A 6000-nucleotide genomic window follows, 5' to 3' on the forward strand; every position below is an offset into this window, starting at 1 on the left:
GTTAAGTGAATGGCAGTTGAGAAAAGAACATTTTGCATTGTTTTGTTTTTGCTTCTTTTTTTTTGAGATATGTCTCTGCTCTGATCCACGTAAATGTTTAATATCATAAAAAGATTTTCAATTGTACCTGCCAAAGCCTTTAAGGCTTGGCTGTTTTGCTATTAGTGGAATGTTTTACATTGCTTGGATATGTTTTGGTTTAATGCTGCTTTTCGGTTTTATTAGCATTGTGGTTTTATCATTTGTAATTTCGGTTGTGTTTCCTTCTGTAGACTGCTTAAATTCTGTTTTATTGTAATCACCTTTGAACTGAAATATAGAATATTATAATTTCCCAAATTGAAACAAAATGTTACCTAAAGTTCCTTAAGGCGCTGGTCCCTCTGCCAGATGCAAATTCCAAGTGCATCTGTGATTTACACTACAAACACCATGATACTTTTGTGGATTTTTCCAACTGAAATGAATTTCCTATTCATTTTACTGGAAACCGTCAGCTTGCAGATAGATTTTTTTGCAGCTGTGAATTCGTCTCAATTCTTAAATTACAATGACATGGATATAAACAGCAGATACATTTTAAGGGCACAAGGGCCACATAAAGTGTGATTATCACATATGTATAATTTTTGAGAATTAAATTGACATGTGTTTTCTTATTTGCTGTATGTAAACAATTGTGGCATCAATCTTTTTAAAGTTCTAAAAGTTTTAAAGTCTCTGACTCAATCTTACCAAGACTGTGGTTGTGGGTGTTCAGACCTAGGGATATTCCATCTCTAACTTGGATTGACCTTCCCCATTCAAGATTGGGAAACTTCCCCTAAGACACAGGTGTCAAACTTGCCATGTCACATTGCCACCACGTGACATTGTGTGATGTTTTTCCCATCCGCAGAGCTGGGATGGGCATGACCTGCGCATGACCGCTCTCGGGCCGCCAGTTTGACACCTCTAAGAGTATGTGGTAGCTGTGGCCAAGAAGGCCTTTGTGTACCTTCATTTGGTCTATTTGTTTCCTAGACTAGGAGGTCCTTGACCATGAGGTGACCATGAGGTCACTAATGCAACACTCTGTGTAAGGTTGTATTTGGAGCTCATCCAGAAGCTTTAACTGGCCAGAATGAAGCATCAGAGGCAGCATGCCTTGATATGTCATATAATATCTGGCTGCCAGTTTGATTCTGGATGCAACTCAAGGTGTTGGTTGTTACCTCTAAAGACCTACACAGTATGAGGTTAGATTACTTTTGGGACCAGTTCTTCCCCATATTATCTACCTGGCTAAATCAATCTGGGTTCCAAGTAACACCCCCAACGAAAGAAGACTCTAAGGCATGAAGTTCCTCAAAGTTCCATTTTATTAGAGATATCATATTGCACATCTGGGAAAAGCCGAATCTGAAAGTTTCCAGGTTTCCCCCACCCAAATGAAAGTTCAAGATGCTGCCCAGCACCCACATGTCCATCACATGGCCCAATCAGGCCCCATTCAAAACTGGAGATGCCTCCCAGTCACATCCTTCCAAGTGTAGGGCAAGATGTTCTTGACTCTCTGAGAAAGGAATGTTATTTTGATTATATACCTCCCATACTCCATATAATCCCCCTTCCCATTTTCCCACAGCACTGAATGTGGCAGGCCAGAAGGCCCAATGCAAAAGATGACTTCCAGGTATGACACTGGCAGGGTGCTTTCTGAGTTCCTTTGATTAAATAATGTCATCTACCAGAACTCTGGAGATGCTCCTTCTCTATAGCAGTGCCTGCCCTCTGGAATGAGATCCTCTCCAAGATCTGGATAGTCCTTCACCCTGCTGATATTTTGAAGTGTCTTGAAGGTCTTTGGTGAGGGTAATTGAAGCCCCCTTTGGATTGTGTGGTTTGTTTCTCCTTGGTCATTTTAGCAATCTTTTATTTTTATATTTTTCTTATTTTTTTATGTTTTTACATGTGAACTGTCCAGAATCATTGGGAGTCGGGCAGCATATAAATTTTGATAATACTAATAATGCTGTCCCAGGAAAAAAAAGCTATGCAGAGTTAGAATTATTCAGAAATTGAATAAGAGTCTACCAAGAAAGGTACAGTTTAGACTAGGGAGTAATAAAAACACTCCAGAAGAAAGCAATTGCAACCCCCTTCCATACTGTTGCCAAGAAAATTGCATGGTTATGTCCATCTAGACCAATGCACAAGTTGGGAGCATTCTTGCCTTAGTGCTGTTCAACATACTTCTATGGGGAATCATCTATGCAGTATAGATTTCTTCAGAAGGCTTTATTTAATTTTCTTGTTTATTTTTTATTTTATTTTAATATAAACAGTCCATCTTCCATTAAACAGTGTGTCATCAGGGTACAAATATTTTGTGCAATAACAGTTAAGATTTACAAACATGTTCATTATTTAATCTATTCCTAGCTTAATACTAATACCATCACTGTCTAATACTATAACAATCCTCTTCCTGATTTATTTAACTGTATTAACTATGTTGACTCTATTAATACATTTTCTATATTTTACATATCTACTTTTACTTCTAAATCTTTTTTATTCTCTATCGATAAAATGATTCCCATATATCAGTTTGTTCTTTCTCTTTAATTGCCAATGTTAATCTGTTCATCTCTGCACATTCTAATATTTCCCTAATCACATTCTCCTCAGTAGGAATCTCTTCACTTTTCTAGTTTTGCGCAAATACAATTCTAGCTGCTGTTGTTATTTTCTTTACTATATGTTTCTGGTAAAATCCCCAACAGGAATATTTCAGGTTTCAAGTCAATATGTTGTTGTATCATCTGTCCTCTGTCCCCGTTATTATTTATACTGACAATAGGAACCTTTCTATAATTTTATCATTCTCAAAAATATATAGACAGATACACACACACACACGTACCATTGATCTTTGGCTGATCTGACATTAAGGGGTTAAAGCAGTCTTTGAAAAGGATGGAGAAAGAACAGCCGAATATGATTACTTCGAATGTCAGATCTTGAACGATGACAAGTATTTCATGATTAGAATGAAAGCTGCAGACAGACTGTTCACCCAAAATAATCTGCTTCATGAAGAATTTAAAATTTTATCTTACTGCTGTTCTAAAACAGAGCAATAATTCTGAGACCACTTGGGACTTAGGAGAACAAATAAAAACTAAGTTTTGATACATAATAAGGCTGGTTACCAATGCTTAGTCTGAGACAATGGTGAACAGACAAAGGCCAACTAGGTGTTATAAAAATGTCGGTAAAGAAGAAAAGCTAAGCGTGGAAGAAAACTTCTGGAAAGGTGCAAACTCCACTATAAATGAGGAGACATTACTCTTTAATTCTTATTTCCAACATTGCAGTTTGAAGAGTTCTTAGTGCAGAAAATAAATATGAACTATTCAAATATGGGTTCACCAACAAATGCGCGATACACATATGCACGCCGACAAAACCGCAAAGATAAAACCGCGACATCAAAATCGCGCCCACAAAAGCGCGCCGGCAAATGCGCGCCGACAAAATCGCGTCAACAAACTACACAGTGGGACGCATATACGTACGTCATAACTCTAACCCTAACCCTAACCCAATTGTGCTTGTCATCGTGCTTTTGTCGGCGCGCTTTTGTTGGCACGCTTTTGTGGGTGCAATTTTGATGTCGCGGTTTTGTCAGTGCGGTTTTGTCGGTGCGGTTTTGTCGGTGCGCATATGTGTATCACGCAATTGTTGGGTCACAAAAATATGTAGTGGCTATTAAAATAATATTTTGAAATATACTTGTGAGGGGAAGAAAAAGCAAAGTCACGATGATGCCACTAATTCTCTCAATGCTACATGAACAAAGTTGATTGTCTATTTACTAAAACATGTTGAAACTCACACAAATGAATAATCCAATAGGAAATTCTGCTGAATGCTGGGCTCCGTAGAAGTCAACTTGAGTTTTAATTACATGCTAAAGTTTAAACACGAAAGTCTTGCAGTGGAATACTTTTAAAAATTAAAAGAATGCCATTTCAGTATCTGTTATCATTACAGGCTTTTCACTCATAGTCCCTAGATATCCCTTATGCAATGCTAATTGTAAAGCAGTAAGCTATTGGGTTATATTTGTCATAGCTGGACATACCTTTTTATTTTCAGCATGGCTATTTTTATAAAGATTGCAACTTGCTAACGGTCTTTAAATACATACTTGCATGGAAGAGATAAGGGGATACAAGCTGATTTTGATGTCTTCCAACCATATTAGCCAAGATGGCAAAATTCAGGGCAGTTATCTCACGGAAGGAACAAGTAATATGTAATATATCGTCATGTTAGATTAACAGTGAAATGTGTAACTAGTGGCCAAAAAATCCTGTATACCACTCTCCAGGTTTTTTTAAAAAAAAGACTGATTGCAAAGAAAATATCATACAGATGTGCATCAGCTATTATGGTGAATATTTAATCATATCTAAAGAAAAACCACACTGAACAATTACAAAAGTTAAAGAATTCAGTTCTCAAAAACAATCTCTATAAAATTTTCACCATTTTTCAGTCTTGGGTTCTAAAACTGACTCAAAACCAGCTAGTCTTCATAAATATTAGCAAAAAATGAACCTATTGTTGAATTAAACTCAAGCACCTCAGTTATTATTCATAGTCAGGATTTGTTAAGAGGCTCAGTACTGGAGGCTGTCCCTTACACTGATGTCTCTTCCCACAAAATGAGATCTGACCTCACAAGAAATGTAATTCCCCTTCCTATGGAATTTGAAGCAAAATGTCTTTTTTTCCCTTGTCTTCAGGCCCAGCTGCTTTAAAAAGCTGAGTGCTCAACCTTTATTCATACTTACTTCAGCTTCAGTTATCCCAACCCTAACCCTAACCTGCTCAGTTCACAGCAGCAGAGCTAGAAAAATCAGCTCAGACTAATAAAGCCAAACAAAGCTAATCGCAGTTCTGCGATAAAAGATGCTTGATCTAAGTAGGACACATATTACCTGGATTCCAAGCATTAAAAGTGACTTTTCTCCCTTCGATTCTAATTCAAAAGCCACTTGCCTAAGATTTCCCCTTCTCCTTCAACAGCTGCTACTATTCTGAAGAGTGGAATTTTATTTAAAATACACATACTACACACAAAAAGCTTGCCCTGAGAAAGAGAAACACCTGGATTTTCTTTCCACTGCTGGCCCAAATACACAAATACCCAGAATTGTTACACAGCCACTTGCGTTTCCTCCTGCTCACAACTGACCCGTAAGAGGCAAAGAGCTGCAGCCTACCTGTGAAGGAAAACTCTTGGCAGTCCTCTGTTAAAAATCCTCTCTTGCTTCCCCTTGTGAGACAAAGTTCCCAGTCCCCTGAAGATACAATCCAGTGGAGACCAGCTCCACTGAAACTCACCCCTCTCCTTCTCTTAAGCAAGTCACTGGAGACAGCTGGTTTTATTTTAGCCCTGCATGCACACTGTGGCACTTGGCACCTATTTTTAGGGCCTGAGAAGTACAGGGCCCAGTGCCTGAGTCAACTGCTTGTTCTAGAAATCTGTTAGTAAAGGCCATCTTATAGTGCCTTTTGTCATCTCTCTAGACTTGGCGTAACAGCACTTGTGCAGTCAATCAAGCGTTCCCTGACCCAGATTTCTCCTTCTCCGTGAGATGGTCGTTTTTAGAGAAAAGAAACCTAGACCATCCTAATCATCACACTCGTGTGGACTCCACCCCCAGTTAACACTCCTTTTCCTGGCTCTTCAAAGCACTTACTCAATTAATTCACAAGGCAAATAGGGGAAAATGAACCACTGCGATAAATAAAAAAACAGCTGAAGGCACTTAACCAAATCTTTCAGTAGTTTTCAAATGTGGAAAAGCAAGAGTTTTGTTTTTTTAAATTGACAATTAAAGAGAGCTTCCCTAGATGAAGTTGGGAAGAGACATGAGCTGACGTTTAAACCAAGAAGTGGGTTTTAATATCAGACTTGTTGTGGGTACCGTATGCTTACTC

At 38.2% G+C, this 6000-nt stretch overlaps 1 protein-coding gene across 1 annotated transcript in view; it reads right to left on the bottom strand.

Moving 5' to 3' along the window:
* XIRP2 (xin actin binding repeat containing 2) overlaps window positions 1-5430 on the bottom strand; it is a 113440-nt gene extending 108010 nt beyond the window's left edge. The window contains exon 1 of the mRNA XM_087709500.1: window positions 5280-5430. The gene's annotated coding sequence lies outside the window, so the exon portion shown is untranslated. The remainder of the gene's footprint in view (window positions 1-5279) is intronic.
* Between the last annotated feature and the right edge of the window lie 570 nt (window positions 5431-6000).

This window comes from Thamnophis sirtalis, unplaced genomic scaffold (genome assembly GCF_051295495.1).
Source record: "Thamnophis sirtalis isolate CommonGarterSnake01/CBP01778 unplaced genomic scaffold, rThaSir2_p1.2 scaffold_1, whole genome shotgun sequence".
In the NCBI taxonomy this organism is placed as follows: domain Eukaryota; kingdom Metazoa; phylum Chordata; class Lepidosauria; order Squamata; family Natricidae; genus Thamnophis; species Thamnophis sirtalis.